The sequence below is a fragment of the Lycorma delicatula genome, chromosome 4 (genome assembly GCF_047948215.1).
Source record: "Lycorma delicatula isolate Av1 chromosome 4, ASM4794821v1, whole genome shotgun sequence".
NCBI classification, from domain to species: Eukaryota; Metazoa; Arthropoda; class Insecta; order Hemiptera; family Fulgoridae; genus Lycorma; species Lycorma delicatula.
The window spans coordinates 46,066,342-46,084,035 of NC_134458.1; the positions used below are offsets into that span (position 1 = coordinate 46,066,342).

The following is a 17,694-nucleotide window of genomic DNA, read 5'->3' on the forward strand; positions in this document are numbered from 1 at the left end:
AAGATTGTAACAGCCAATGAGTACCATGCCACCACAGAGACATATCAAGTAATTTATTTGGTAAAATAGCACATTGTTTCTGGTAAAACAGTACATTGCAACTGGAATAAAACGTTCATATATAAAGAATGCAATGTCAATACAACACTGTATTTAGAATGAGTTAGTATAATACTTATTCCTAAAAGAGGAATATCATTTTTTTATAAATGGAAGTCCTAACCTTCATACAAATTTATAGGTACAAAGATTGGCTTGACTACCAGAGTCTAATAATAGTCTACATGTATGAGTATTACCATGTACATCATTGGTAACACATATTGTGATGTTTATTATTAGAATAGTGTATTTATATTTACTATGAATTAATTTATATGTTTCGATGTTTAAATTAGACTAAAAATACAATAAGAAAAAGATAATAAATAATAAAAATCAGCTGTTAAACTCAACTGAAATAAGAAATTTATATCCTTTTAAGAAGACGAGACAAGCAAATAGTTTGTTTACCTTAAATAAGAAGGAAACAAAAGCATGGTACTGAACAGACACTGAGATCCTCCGCAGATAATGAACATTACAGAGAGGGGTGCGATCAGTTCCTGCAGCAGGAAGCATGGTGGAGAGAATTTGGTGTTCTTACTCCAGAGATCATTAGGAATATGCTGCAGATCAAGCGATTGTGGCACCGCAGTTTCCATGATGATGGTCAAGATTATTCAGACGAAGATGGCGGAGGAAGTGCAGGAGTGAAGTATTCCTCCTCAATCTGCTTTGCGGCTGTGTTCATATTAAAGCAGGTCCCCTCCAAGGTGGAATAACCTAAAAAGGAAAAAATATATAATAAGCAAATTAGAATAAAATTTGTAGAAAGAATAACATATTATTCTTATAAATGAATTCTTTTCATAAGAAAGATCAAACAGCAAGAGACAAACATCTAAGGTCTGCAATTCGTAAGAGGTATGAACCTATCCCCACACGTTCTGTTAAATTTATTAATTTATAAAACACGTTAACAAATTGAGGTAGAGTTAACTTTTTGGTAACATACAGATGTTTATATAACAGATGAGAAATCGAAAGCATAAAATAGTGGCAAAATTATGTGGATGATTGGTGTGTCATAAATGTTAACGATACATAAAACAAATGTCCATTTATGAAAGATGTTTTCACTATCTACTACTAATATTATGGACTTTGAACTTTATTTTTTACTAAAATAATAAAAAAAAATCATGTTTGATTAAGAGGGAGGTTGGAGAAATATTTCTTTGAAATCTTTAATTGTGAATTTTAATCGTAACTAAAGAAAAAAAGTCATGTGAATTTCATTAAAAATGGATATGGCATGAACTGTTAGAGCGTGATGGCTTAACATAAAGACAAAATTTTCGTTTTTACATTATAATATGTAGATGTAATGAATACAATATGAGTGCATCTTGTTCCAAAACAAAGATAGTAGCATTTTACAAAAAGTATTCATTACATTTCAGAATAGTTTAAATAATATCGTACGAAAAAGTTTGTAGTTTTATTTATCTTGAATATGAGGAATCAAACGTGACACTCGTATCCAGCCTACGCCAAATTCAAAAGGTAGTACATCGCTACTAATTTTGCATTGAAAAAATTTGTTTTCTATGTTTAATTTCTGTAAAGAATTATAAAAATTATTTAGAATTTTGTAAAGTTATGTATTATTTAGATTAGGAAAACTTTTATTAAAATTTTCAAAATAAATAATTTAAGTTGTATAATACGCAGTTATTTCTTAAAAATTGAAGATTTAAAAAGTAACCGGTAAAATTTAAGTATATAAAGGCAATTTATTATAAATCAAGGAAACGCCCAGCAAAAATTACTGTAGATAAATTAGTGAAAATTTGTAATACAAGTTTTCTTATGATATAAGTGCACACTAAGAAAGGATTTTTTGAAATTCCGACTTTAAAGGATTAAAATGGATTAAAAAAATTTTTTAAACCCGATTATTTTTTTAATTTCTTGGTAATAAATGAAAATATCAATTTCATTTTTGATGTATGTAATCTTCATGTGAATATCTAAAAACCGATCTCTAAATTTTTCGAAATTTGACCTTAGGAGTGAAGAAAGGTAAAAACTTTGAAAAATTATTGCAATTTTCCCCATTTCCGACTATGCTAAACGAGATATTCACTCGATTTGGGCTTGCAAATACTCTTCAAATAAATATTTAACAACTATTTCGGGTTTTTTGAATTTCGATATTTTAAGTGGTGTAGAGCGCAGCGGCTGAATGAACACAGCCATTGTCACGTTTATTTTATGTGCAATGTGACTGGTTGCACCGACACCGGTCACTTGATTAAAAATCTGATGTCGATATCACATAACTTCCTTGTACACCTATTAAATTACATATACACAGTATTTGCTGCATTATATTTAAACATATTTCGTTTGAAAGTGAGATACGATCCTCCAATTCTTTAATAAAGTGGTCAGTTACACAACTGCATTCTGGTGGTCACCACATTGCATCCTTTTTTTTTGTGGTGTCCCTATCAGAATTTTATATTAGTTTATATATTAATTCTTTTTCACGTCGCTGAAGTAGATATGTGGTAGTAAGTGAGAACGTGTCGGATCGATAACAATGTACACATCGGTTCGAATCCGACATCATATATATACATTTAATTTTTTTTTTAATTTAAATATATCGAAAAGTATATAAAATTTTATTTCACTAATAACTTCTGACCTTTTTTTTGTATTGTTGTTATTAAATTATTTATCGTAATTTTTTTTTACAATCGGAGGTTAATAATTATTAATAAATCAATATATTTAGAGTAAAAAAAAAAGTTAAAAAAGATATACGTATAGGAAGTCGGATTCGAACCTATGTCCGAACCCTTGTAAGATCCAAATATTTTATAATTAAAATTTTATTTGGCTATAACTCTGGAACCGATGAAAATAAGTACCTCTTATACTACAAAAGCTCTCAACGAGGGTTTATTGCTGCAGTTAAGAAAAAGTCCAAAATCTAAATTTATTTAGAGGTCTGACTGTACACATATTTTTGGTCCAGCCGATTGCAATCAAAAGGGGAGGTGCATAACTAGATGGTACAACAATCCTAAATACAAAATTTCAACATTCTACGACTAATCATTTTTGAGCTATGCGAGATACATACGTACGTACAAACGTCACGCCAAAACTAGTCAAAATGGATTCAGATATGATCAAAATGGATATTTCCGTTGAATCCGAAAATCGAGATTTTAAAGAATAATTGTCTACAGTATGTATAAATCTTAATTTATTATGGACCGACGCGCGCGCGTGTGTGTGTGAATGAACATCCTCTATACGGTTCGGGTTATTTTATATATTTAACACTGAAATTGATAGATTTTATCTATCTAATAGCAAAAATTTTTCATCTTTATTAACAGATTACTTCATACTTTTTCGCAGTTAAGGTATAAAAATATTATTAAAAACATTATTTTTCACTAAACTAAACAGAGTATTGAAAAATGCGTATTGATTATTTACTAGATAGAATGTACGTTCATAAATTTATATAATTATGATTAAAAATATTCAGAAGATTTATAAATTCAGTATATCATTATTCTTAACAAATATCGACGTATAAGAATAAGTCTTTGAGTGAGATACTCTATATTTTATGTTGCTTTATAAGTAAAGAATCCACTGGAATGAATTCATAAAAATGTTCAACGCATCCAAGAAGCTCTTCAATTGAAAAGCAACACTAGTTTGTTATACAATTTCTTTTAAATTATTCGACCGATTTAAGCATTTTAAGAATCGTACTCGAGGTATACCAAATAAATCAGATATGCTATTGTGTGAAATAAATGTAAAGATTTTTCTAAGCAAATTTATTCATATTCACGTACGATTTCCCTCGTTCAACTCAGGTGTACTTACACATTTCAAATATTCTTAATGTACTTTTATACATAATAAGATATATTTACTTTGATCGAGGCTTTATACGCAGTTAAGTAATTTTAGGTTTTTTTAACGCTAAAAATATTTTATTTTTAGCTTAGGTAAAATTGCATGCCTCAAAAAGTTTAAATAAATAAAAAATAAACGCATGATCTCACGCGTTAAAGACGTTTTTAATTAATAAGTTACATTATCTCTGTACCAATAAAAGGAATCGAAAATCAGTTTATTAATAATAATAAAACAGAATTGAGATGATTTTATTCTAACCTAAAATTTTATTTTAAGTTCGTTATTTATCATAATTTCGTGTATGTACCAGTCTCCTGTATCGGTTTGGCTAGTTAATTTTTATAATATTGCGTCATCTAGTCATTAATCAATTATTATTAGGGGAAAGGCAGTAGCAACCTACTCTCATAACGCTCCCTAATTAAAACATCGAATATCAAAACCGAATCGATTTTAGTCGATACCAGCAATAGTGTAGCACAGTACGGGAAGGACTGATATCTTCAGTTGAGAAATTAACGGCAGCACCTGCGCAGTTAACACTATACATTTATCCGATCGTACTTATCTTGTTAACAAGAGCTCGTAGAAGAGATTATTAATTAATTATATTGCATTAAGTAGATATTACCAGAATCTTTTTAAAAACTATTACTCAGAATCAGACACAATTTTTCGTTACGTATATTTTCTTTAACCTCTTTGGATTTTATATTAAAAAAATGTTGAATATTTTTCTTTCAATAAACAAATAATAATCATACATTTAAGATTTTTATATTTACACTTTGTATTTTTTCGTTCTAACTGAATCAAGCTCGATAAAATAAATCTGTTCTTCATCTACACATTTACTTAAAAACACAATGATATTTTATTATATATATGTATATACAATAATACAAAACAAACTGAATAATTACTCCCAATAACGAAAAGATATTTAACGTTTACAAAGGAAATAAAATTCTATTATCAATAAAAATTATTTCATTTGGCAGAATATTCAAATAACCAGTAACTAGACATCGCTTCAGCAAATATATACGTCCTTCCTGCGATACAGAATTCAGTGGAATCGCGCTAAATACATTATTATGAATTAAATCTTAGCAGTCATTAACGAAAATTTACGTAATAATAATAGTTTTGGATTTATTTTACTCACCACAATAATAATATCGAATTGTTTTTGCTTAACCATAGAAAATTAATTTTTTCCTTTCAAAATATATAAAGCTTGTAATAAAAGATTGTAATTGAACTACTGTGAATTAGGTTATATCTAAACAATCTAACTCATCTTAGATGTTTAAACTCAGGTTAGATATTTTGATAAAGCTCACGACATCTTAATTTAATCTAATCTAACCTGAAACCGAGCAATATATCGTTATTCAACAGCTCGGAACGCGCAAATACTATTCAATATCTGGTCAAATAAATTGTCATTTATTTTTTTGTGAGGAAAATCACATAGGTTGAACACCCCGATGGTCACGGTAGGTCGTATTCGCACTTAGTACAACGTTTGATGGAAGCCAAAAGCAATTCAGTGCTATAAATAAGCCAGTAAGTAGTAAGAAAACGTTTTGGGTGTGATTAACGGTACAGCGGCTGAAATTTGTCTCAGCATTTCATGAATTCCGTTATATACTCTCCAGACATCTACAATTACTGTTGTACCGGGCAATACATTTGCACTAACTTGTTGAACGAGTATCAGATCAGTCCAATGCTTCGTACAAAGATCTTTGTTATACAGAGTATCCCATTTAAAATGCAACCCACCAATCAGCCTTCTATAACATTTGGATTGACTGCCCAACTCCCCTACGTTTTAATGGAACGGACTCGTCCTAAAAGTGAACACCGCGCAGACGCAATAGACTGCTACTGATAGACATAAGAAAGCGATCATAACGCTCAGCACATTGTTAGAGAGAAGATGGTATTTTCACAAGACGATCGTGTTTTTATTCTTGAGTACGCGACCAGTGGTTGCAGTGCAAGAATAATTTTACCGTAAGTACCGTGATAAACCAGAACCTAACAAGACATCAATTTTGAGGTAAGCGACTAAATTTAGAGAGCAGGTTCTGTTAATAACAAGGAACATAAAGAATCGATGAAAGTGTTGAAAAAGATTATTGGTTCTCTTTTCTTCAAGTACAACATTACTGCAGAATAATATTAGAATATTTTATTACAATTAATTGCACTCTTGGAAGAGGAAGATCGATACTGCTGGTTCCAATATGACTGTACAAGATCACAAAACGCTCACATTCAACTTCTGATTTAGTTAACGAATTCTTTGGTCGCGTTATTGGTCGTGGCTTATGGCCACCAAGATCTCCAGATTTAACTGCACCAGATTTTTTCCTTGGGGTTACCTCAGAGAAAAAGCCTACACCAACAAACGACGAACGCTTGAACAGGTGAAGGTCAATATCGAACAAGATGTTTTAAATATCAACCCACAAACTACTCTGAAAGCAGTTGCAAGAAACACAGTAAAAGCGTGTGTTCATGAAGATAGCGGCCACTTTCAGCATTTACTTTAAAATTTAAGATATTGGAAACTTTGTAAATGAAGTATTTAATTTAATAACTTAAAATTTCTTTTTTATTTAAATATACCTACTGACATAGATAGGTTGCATTTTATATGGGACATCCCTTATCTTTCCTACACACATCGCCAAATGATCACTTACGTATATAGGTAGGAAAGTTTTGTGTTTTGCGACTCGTTATTTTCCACCGTTTATCTTGGGCCTCCATTAACTACTGTATTACTGAATAACGAACGTACATAGACTTGGCGCATTAAAATGTTTTAATCTGTCATTGTTCTTTATAATTGACTTCTGTACTCTTTATACTCTTTATAATACTTGTGTATTCCATTACCTACGTGTAAATAAAAAACATATTTTGTATCCAATGGTAATTTAGAATCTTTCAAACAGAAATTCTTGTGTATCACCATTGGTATATGATACTTTTTTTTATTTGAAGTAATTTATTATTTTTCTTCAAACAATTCAACATCATAGCATGATCAAGTTTACATCTGGAGAATTGATGCTTCGTTTACATAACGTTTTATACGAGTCCCTTAACACTAGTTCTTCAACGGTAGGAGCGCTATAAAATGGACTGTCAAAATGAGCTAGTGAATCGAAAACATACTTTCCGATTAAAAACTAAGTATATTTCAATAAATAATTGCAATAATACATCATAAATTTTAGATTACCAGTTGTCGATAGGCAAAAATCCTACAAATTAAGTGACTTTTGAACGGTTACAGATAAGTTAAAAAACGTGAATATCAATTTTCTAATAAAATATTTTTTCTAGAAAAAAAATTATTCATTACGACTGATTTATATAAAATTGAATTTCAAAAACTATTTATAATAATGGAATTTTTAAAAACGAAAGATCTGCATAAAAATCATTTTGGTACGGGAAGTAATAAATTATAAAATTATAAAAATGATCGAAAATCTATTCATTAATTTATTTTTGATAAATGAATAAAATTAACCACCGATTTACCGAATTGTGACCTAGCAGCTAAATTGTGACAGACCTTTCCAACATAGAGTCAATAGGAAAAAATTATATGCATAAATCTAATACCTACATTTTAATCCAACAAATTGTAAAGAAATTGATAAGTTATAATAAATATCCGATAGAAATTCTTAAAAAATAATCATTCATATTTACGTATAGTATCATATTACGCTAATCAGCCCATCGGTATTAAAAAAAAGCTGAATGCAGAGGAATGACGAATTTTATTAAAAAAATTAAGTTGATAAACAAACCACTTAAATTTAAAAAATTATCACTCATATCTCCGACGGAAAGTGGGATTACCGGCATCAGACAATCAGTATTTAAAATCAAGAAGTAAGATGTATCAATTTAGATATGAATACTTAATTTTTATTTTGTTATTAAATCTGCAATAGTACTGTCCTTGCATGAAAAATGATACAAAGCAACAAATTTTTTTCAGTAATCTTGGTTAAAAATTAACAAATTTTATTTTATTGATCTACAATTTCGATTTGCTGATTGAATATTACGTTGATATTATAAATAAAAAAAATTTCTTAAAAATTACTTTAAAAAAATGTCACAACAAGAGAAAAAAACTCTGAAGTTTACTGCTTTAAGGATACACTGTTCATGGTTTGAGAAACGCTACTCTTTCAACCGGAAATCGAGAGTGTAAATGATTGTAAGTACGTATGACAACTCTAAGAAAACGCCTTTTTAAATCGGAAAATGATGAATACAATTCTGAAAAATTGTTTAAAAAACAATTTTTTCAACTTAAATGAAAAATTAGAATAAATAAATTCATTTAAGAAATGCTAAGTAATAAATATAAGGCTACACAAGAATTTTTATGTTAAATTAAAGTTGATTGCCAATGATACAATTCAACCGATCATTGGAGCATAAAAAAAATTATTCATAATTTTGACGTAATTATATATATATTATTCTAATAAGCGAATCGGTATTCTGAATCAAACGGCCCAAAAAAGAATTACAGAAACATATTTATATAAAATGATAAATTTCACCTAATTCATATTTGAAAAACTATCTTACATTACTGTGAAGCAGAAGTTTTATTAAACAAACCGCCAATCAGAATTTTTAATTAAGAAAATCTCAAATTAGATTTCTTTTCTTCATTTTTTAACAGTTGTTTATTCCATAGGGAAATCTTGTTTGCGTACAGATGGAAAAAAATCAATTTTTTTCTTCAGAAAGGAGGATAGATTAAAAAAAATTCTGATATGCACAGTACCAGTTCTGCAAGTCAGATGATAATCCGTACGTACACTTTATTCCAATTTAAAGACAAACCACACGATTGCTCGTTACAATATTTAAAATTGTAAGGTATGAAAAGACATGAGCGAAGTACCAAAATTTAAAAATACATCCTCCGTATTTAATGTATAGTAAGAAAGAGCTATCCGTTAAACTGGTATAAAAAAATCAATACATTTTATATAAATTTTTCATTCTATTAATAACATACTTAAAGATTTGTGCTCCCCATCCGACAGGGCCTTGAAATACAAAAAATAGTGAAGTCGATTTGGAATCCATTTCTCTAACATCAAGTAATAAATCTAAATAAAACTTTGTTTTTTTTATGAACTAGCCGCGTACCCGGGGTTTCGCCCGAGTTGTCCCTCATTTCTATCCCGTAAATTCAATATTAAATATTATGGGTAAAACCGAATCAACCAGTTCAGTGTTTCTGAATTTTAATCATGGATTTTCATAGAAACAACTTTATTTTATTTTACTGCAAACTTAATCGCAAAATTTGAGATTGGTTAGAGGCTACATTAAGCGAGTGAAAATTGGGAGGTAGTTTTTTTTCAAAATGAAACGTATATAACAATTTTCCTCTTGTTTAGAAATGTTTGTGTGTAATGTTTGTGAAATGTTTGTGTGTCATCCTGATCGGAATGAAATTGTAGATTTGTATAAAATACAAACCGACACGCAAACATTATATATATATATACATATATATATAGATATATATAAAGCCGAGAGTTTGTTTATTTGTCTGTCTGTTAGTTTTGGATCACCAACTAACAGACAGATTACTTTCAAATTTGGATACAGTCGTGTTACCCCACAAAAGATTTTAAGCTACAGATCGAGGCCCTAGCCCCCTTGGGGTGAAGTTGTTAATTAAAAATATTCATTAAAGAAGAAAAAATAATCCTTTTACTACATTATTATATTTTTGTCACCACGGCAACAGAAATAACTAACGAATTTTTCGTCGTCAAAGGAGTTTGTATTTTAGTTAATACAGTTACTACTATTCTGTCTTTTGTAATTTAGTTTCTTTTTCAGAGTTCTGTAAAAGCCTAACTGCTTTAATTGTTATTTATTAGTATTATTCTCACAACGGTGAGGGAAATGAATAGTGTGGGAGAACAGGGAACGGAATCCACAGACTAGACGGGAACGGCGATCTAAGCGAGTTCTACGGCACTGGGGTAAGCCCCGTGTCCCCGGGAGGCCGCAAGGATTCCGTTGGTCGGCTCTGGGGTTTGCCTGGGTCAAAATGGGCTCCGGGGGTCCTGGGGGCGGAACCCCGACCGGCTTGTGTATGTATACATATATATATATATATATATATATATATATATATATATAGATGACGATATGTAAGAAATTAAAAAAGAATAATTAGGAAATTATCAGAATATAAGTGAAAAATTATTTTTCCAAGTAATAGGTATTTCGTTTTACAATCAATTTAGATATGAGAGTACACATGAGGACTATTATACCTTAATCAAATTGGAAATGATATTCCAGAATATTTTTAATAAATTAAATGGTTATAATATTAAACCTAACACATATTTTAAACAATTATTTTTAATAATCGATGTATATTTATATTAATCGGCCAACCCCAAGAGATACAGAAAAACTTGATATTTCGTTTTAGATTTCCTTTTTTAAAATTCTCTAAAAATAATTTGGTACACACGAGAACAGTTTTCATTAAATAAAGTAAAAAAATTTTTACCAGGTAAAATAACTCATTAATAGTGATTTTATTCTACACAATGTTAACAAAGAATTCGGAGTATTAACCTAAATTCAAGAACAATTTTCCTCAAAAACAACAGAAATTTATTATTTATATTATTCAATAAACGAATAAAAATTCAAGAAACAATCATTCACAATCGAGATGTATTATTCCATCCCGCTAATCTGCCAATCGGTGATCGGAATAAGAAGAATGGATAAACTGCACCCTGAATGTTGTGATTTATTCGTAATCTTTTGATGACATTTGAGTGATTCTAGACGGGATGACGATGATGATGACAAAAAATTTGCTAAAAATTCTCGTTTTGTAATGTTTCACAAGCAATTTTTATTTATCAAAATATTATTATTTTTTCTTTTCTGATCAATTTATTTGTTGTTTTATATATACTCTTTTTACGAAGGGACTACTGATGATGATTACTTAATAATCGAAATGGCCATCTAGGGTTAGACAAATAAAAATTTTTACCATCTATTTTTGAGACAATCATGTTTTCCAAAAGTTAAGATTTTATGCTACAGCCGATATACTCGTATATTTTGATATCCTGTGTTACAGTGGATAATTTAATTCGTATTATAGAAAATGTTCAAAACTTATGTAATATTTAAGTTCATATACAGTATTACAGGGTAATTAATTTGAAAATAAGTATCGTAATTCAACTATTTTATCGCTACAAAATATTTAATTCAAATTAAAAGGAACGAAAATAAATTATAATATCAGAATCAGTTAAAACATTTAATTCACTTTGACTACTAGGATGACTGAAGGGGATTTCAAGTTGTAATCGTGGTATGCCACGATGCCACTATGCCAGGATGCAACGATGGTCGGAGTGTAGGGAGGGAGTTGAATTCAAGTGACCGCAGCTTCAAAGCAACATAACAACTGTCAGAGATTCATCCCTTCCTACTGACTTCTCTGTAAAACGTACAAACAGGGTTAAATTCCCTTCTCCATTTCTACCCTAAATTACATTCATGTCAAGCCTGCATTACTGGATAATAGTTGTTTATATACCTTTCAAAACACGATAAAAAGAATTACTTTGGAAAAATATTTTTCAAATATTTTCCGAAAGAAAATATTTTCAAAGAACGGTTCTTTATTGAATTCAACATGTATATGTGTGAGCACTATTTGTTTCGGATTTGATTTTTATTTCGGATTCGGATTAATCATGATAATACAAAATTATACAAATTTCCGCGATCGGCCGTCGGGGTCGCCTCAAAACGGCTGCCAAAATTAAAATTTTGTAATAATCATTACGCAATAAGGGTGTAAGCTATCAAGTCGGTTTTAATGTACTAAAGGTTTACTAAAATGCATAAAATATACGAATATCAATTTTGTAAATCAAATTTAAGACCCTAAAACAGCGGAAAAGCTAACTTTTTCATAATTGAAAAAAAAATAATATGCCATAAAATCGTCGCCGACACACAAGGTAGATAGATAAATTACATTAATTTAACATATATAGGACCGCAATAGAGATTTATTAAAACCATAATAAACTCACTTGCGTTACGTGCAGATTTTTTAAAAATATGTTTTTAATTTAAAATTATGAAAATACGTAAATTTTTAATTGTAACAGATACCGAAAAGGAAACAAAGTCATATAAGACTATAATTTATGATTGATTAACATAATATATGAGTGAGCACCGATTTGATCGGCCACCATATAATTACCACGTGATCTAAGAGAACTTTAAAACAAACAAATAATCCCTTAAAGACTTATGTAACCTTAATATACAATAATTAGGTTATCAAGTATTGAAAATTATTAATTATAATGAAGGTCTTGTTTAAATATCTTTAATCGCTAAGGAAATATAATTAAAATAAAAATCATAGCCAAGTTTAACCCCTCCTTGCAAAGCCATCATTTACTTTAAAAACTAAAAAGTAATTTTTACCCCCTCCCATTTAAAATATAAAAAAAAAAACAGCTTAAATGACCTAAAATCTAGTATATATAATAGATTTGGTTACCCTTTTGGAGGACAGCTTGGGATGACGTTATTCAAATAATTATATTGCAATGAGATATTAAATAATATAATTATACAAACATGTAATGTGTAATAATCCGAGATAGTGGAATTTAGAGATAATAGCTTTGTTAGAAATGAATTAATAACCGAGAGAATAGTAATAATATGAATGTTCCTTCAGGAAAGTCTTATTAAACTTTTCATTCATTGGTAACTGGTTTTGAACTGTAATTTTTTTTTAAATTACACGAAAACCATTATATCAAATTAATTAATGAAATAAACTGTAGAATTAGTTATAATGAGCTTAATATTAAAATAGCCTATACGTGCATATTTCTCAAAATTAAGACTGGAATCTCTTCGGAGCTTTTATTTATTTATTTAAATAATACAATCTGAATACGAAACAACAACCCAAAGTAATATTTCTTGAACCAATAAATGAAATTATAATAAAAACTAAATACTTAATGACAATTACTTTATATTACTTTCTTTCTTCCAGAGTTTCCAGACTTTCTTACTCTCTGTCGTCAGCCCCTCCCACAATTGTATCACAAGTCACATGGATAGAAAAGACACAGGAAATAGAAGATTAATGCATTGTACTGAAAATTATTAAATTCAATTTCTTTTCATTTTGAAAATTAAAATTATAAAACAGGATTACGTAAAAGTAAATACTTCTCCAAAATGATATTAAAACTTTAGTCAAATAAATAAACAAATATTATTTCAAAATGTTTCTTTTAAACAATCTCAAGTTTTAATTAAAGAAATAATATATAATAAACAATAATAGAAATAATACGCGGCGAATTTATAAATTTAATAAATCTGGCAGAGCGTGAAATTTTGGAGGGGTCTTTAAAATAAAAAAATTGTATAATTACTTATGTTTCTAAACCTTACTCTCGTTCCGTAACTAAAACTGCCATATTTTATGTTCAACCGTAGAATAATTTACAGAAGTATAAGGAACTAGTCTCTATCTATTATACGGCATACCCATTTGTAATACCTAACAACGTTCGCTAAATGAGATGGTAAAGAAAAAGAAAAACATATCCGCTAAATACTCAAGAAATCTGTATATTTTCTATATTCTCAAAACTTAAAAGCTTGTTTTACTCCGATATGACGCAACAGAGTCCTGTATATTTCTAATACTGATCAGAAAGAGCCGAACGCAACTAGTGACGTATTGAAAATTCCTATTTAATCGATGAATTAACCTCAAATTTCTACGCTCTTTAATTAAATTGCTTTTTAGAGGTCGACCAAAAGCATTTTATAAATCTCTCTTCTGTATTCACAATAATTGTTTCCTTGAATAACACATTATTACCAGTTCTATCAAAAATGGCTAGTGCGTTTCTACTTAAATATTTCAATTTATTTGTAGATTTAGGGCCATAAGGTTTTCTTTTAACCTCTTAAAAATTAAATTTTTGGGGAAAAAAGATTTATTATCATTTTAACAGTTAACAGCGGTACAAATTTTGAGATTATTAGAACACAGAGGCATACTTGATGGAATACTCTGATCTAGGCTATACGTGAGAACACATAAATTTTGACTACGTGGCACTAATTGTTTATTTATAATTGTTAATTATTATACTTAATTATTCATAGTACCATAGTACGTACAATACTCACGGTATGCAGAATTTTCCCAAATGGTTTCAGGAAATCGAACTGAACGGCACTGACCAGGTCTCTTCCACCTATAATTGGTACACATAGACATTACAACTAGGTTTTGACGACAGATTTGTGTCTCATATTAGAATCAGACAAATCCTTTAAATAATTTACTCGTTGACCTAGGAAAAGATTGATGACGTAGTTAAATTTATAATTAGTTACTTCATATCGTATGATTCCCCTGTTCTTAAAGATCTCTGGAATACTCTAGTAATCGGGAGCGAAAAGAAAACTTAGCATAAAAACAACGTCAGAAGAGCACTTAGCCTTTTAAAGATAATAGGGTAGATGACGTGTTAACCTACGACCGCTAATTTTTTTTTTTTTTAATATAACTGCAGTAAAAATATTTGAGATGTTGTAACTGGTCTCTACAATTGAATCAGAATTATTGTTTCATTGTCTTCTCGATTAAATATATTGTCAAAAAGTCTAACACATCTGTAAAGCATTGATACAAATCACTTGTCCGTAACATTTGACGGGTCTTATACGTTTCCATTCATTAATATAGGACTAAAAATATTTAATGAAATCAAATTGATCTGTTATTTCATTCGCTATGAGTTCTTCTAGTCTTACTATTGCATAATAGAAACGTAGCTTTCTTCCAGGAAATTATTATACAAATTTTGTTGACATATTTCTTTTTGTTTATTGTAGAGCTATTATTTTTCTTCAAGCAAGAATTGACCAGTCATCTCCCTCAACAGAAATCTTCAAGTCTCCAGTATCTCCTACAATAGATAAAATAAAGTACTATTAAAACGATAACATCTTGTGCTGCTTAGAAAATTAGCTGGGCTTAGCTTTTCTTTCGGCCGAAAATGAATTCCTGATCCAATAATGATATTAATCAGTTTGACATTAGGAAATTTGTCAAATGTAACAGTATTGTGTTATCAGGTTTACAGGATCTAAAAGACGTGAAAGTGTGACGATCGGGATCGTCAAAGGCACTTCTTCTACGATTAGAAGTCTTCTCCTACGATTAGGATGCAACTACTGTTTTATTACGTATACACTAGAATAGTTTTTTTTAAGAAAGAATCATTCTATAATAAGTGATAACATTTTACCGCAAATAAAAATCCTTATTTTTACAATGAAAATATGTCTAAAAATATTTTTTTCAAGATAATTCCACTTAAATCCTGGCATTTCTGAAATCAGGAAACGAGCTTGACAACATCGTCGCTAAAAAAACTCAGGTTCCTTGGGCCGGTCAGTGACAGTATGTGGACGACGTCATCGTTCTGTAAGCGTTTTTCACTCAGAAATTCTTTTACTTTCACGAAAAGGTGAAAGTCAAATTCAAACTAATGGCAGCTAGACCAATACCTCCTAATCAAAACGTTTGCAGCTGTTCTGCCGTGTTTTGAACAACATGACACCTTGCACAAATCTTGAATTGAAAATTTTCACCGACAGTTTTGTAAACAAAAGAAGAAACATTCGCGAAAGACGCATGAAGTTCATTAATTGTGAATTTTTTGTTTGTTCGTGTATTAGCAGTAGTTTTCATTTTGTTGATGACAGATGGGCGTCCAACGTGCTTTATATGTACTTTTATTCTCCCTTCGTTGAATAACGGACACCACTTTCGCATATTTTCACCATACAGTAACACTTTTAACTACCTATCATGAATTTTAGTCGGACAAATGATTTTTACATTAAAAAAAGAAAAAATATCCCTTTCAGCACGCCGGAATGTGGAAGTAGATTTCACCGGTGCTAAGTAGGGGATAAAAAAGATTTCCACCTTAAAGTTAAGACAAACTTCAAATTTACTCAATACGACAATGGTTGCATGTGAAAAAAGTTTCACATGTTTAGCATACGACAAGCCCCATCTTCTTCCAATTCCAGCAACATTTTGGTCTTTCCTTGCCGTAAGGGTTGGTCATATCAAAAATAGTTTCAGAAAAAAATTTTAAGTAGTGTACTAACGACCACTTACACCGATTGGATACTGTGCCTATTAAGGGAGGTATGATATTTTTTGTCTTCGAAACCCCATTTTTTCCACTCCCTGGGCCAATGGTTGGTGGTATCAAAAAACTTTACTTAGATAAGATTTAGGCCCTTATCCAAAGAATAGTAGGAACTTTAAACGAATTCGATATTTTACTTAATAAGAAAGAAGTTATAGGGATATTTTGTTTTTTTTCAAAAAAGACTTCCCATTTCCACCCCCATGGTTTGATTTTGTCCATTAACGAACTCGACCGAGAATTTTTATCGTTATATTTTATGTATCAATTTGAAAGTGACTGGCGCAGAATTACGTCAGTTATCGTGTCCACAAGAAAGTGAAATATATATATATATATATATATATATATTTACGTATATACATATGTATATTTATACATATGTATATATATATTTATACATATGTATATTTATGTATATACATATATAAATGTATATATAAACGTTTGAATTGATGTTGGTTTTGGGGTCTGAGGGATGTGAAACGAGAAGATATGTTGAAATTTTTTTGAAATCGAATCATAGTACCTATTACAGTAGATAGCTTTCTTATTAAATCTACCTAAAATCACACCATCGCATCTCTCATCGGGCGAAAATATCAAACGACATAGTTAATGAAATGTTACTGAAAAATGTCAGATTACATTCAAGAACCTAAAACTAATAGCGTCACAGACAAGTTACAACACATTCTAGACCAGGTTGTATCCAAAAAATCAATTTATATTGTTAATATATATAAATAATTCTTACCTTTACCAAAATAAGAAAGCACTTAGTAGGCGGGCGAGTTCAGTAGAACTGTTTGGAAGATTAAATATTTTAATTTATCCTTGTGTTTCTATAGTTAGTACTGCTTACCTTTCTTAGCTTCATTCTTTAGTCACTTGTTGACGTGTTTCGCAACCATTGCATTGTCAAAACGTATTGTATTGATATTTTATATTTCTGTTAATCTTTATATAGCGTTTACTCGACGCCTTTCCTTAAATTTGACGTCATGCCTTATCTGGCCTTCTTCTTGTTTATGTGTTAATAATCGATAAAAGACAAGAATAACCATTAATAACCAAAAAACAAGAAGGCCAGATGAGGCATGACGTCAAATTTAAGGAAAGGCGTCAAGTAAACGCTATATAAAGATTAACAGAATTATAAAATATCAATGCAATAATTGTTGACAATGGAGTGGTTTCGAAACGCGTCAACAAGAGATAAAAGAATGCATTCTTAAATCGAGTAACCCACATCGTTACTCGATTTATTTTCAATCGAAAACACACGCGACTTTGACCATACTGGATCGAGCGAAGTCTAAGT

General features: G+C 29.9%; 1 long non-coding RNA gene across 1 annotated transcript in view; it reads right to left on the bottom strand.

Moving 5' to 3' along the window:
- The window catches only part of LOC142322846 (uncharacterized), a 290,714-nt gene that overhangs the window by 70,317 nt on the left and 202,703 nt on the right, over positions 1-17,694 (bottom strand). The window contains exon 3 of the long non-coding RNA XR_012755947.1: positions 514-825. This is a non-coding gene — a long non-coding RNA (uncharacterized LOC142322846). The remainder of the gene's footprint in view (positions 1-513; positions 826-17,694) is intronic.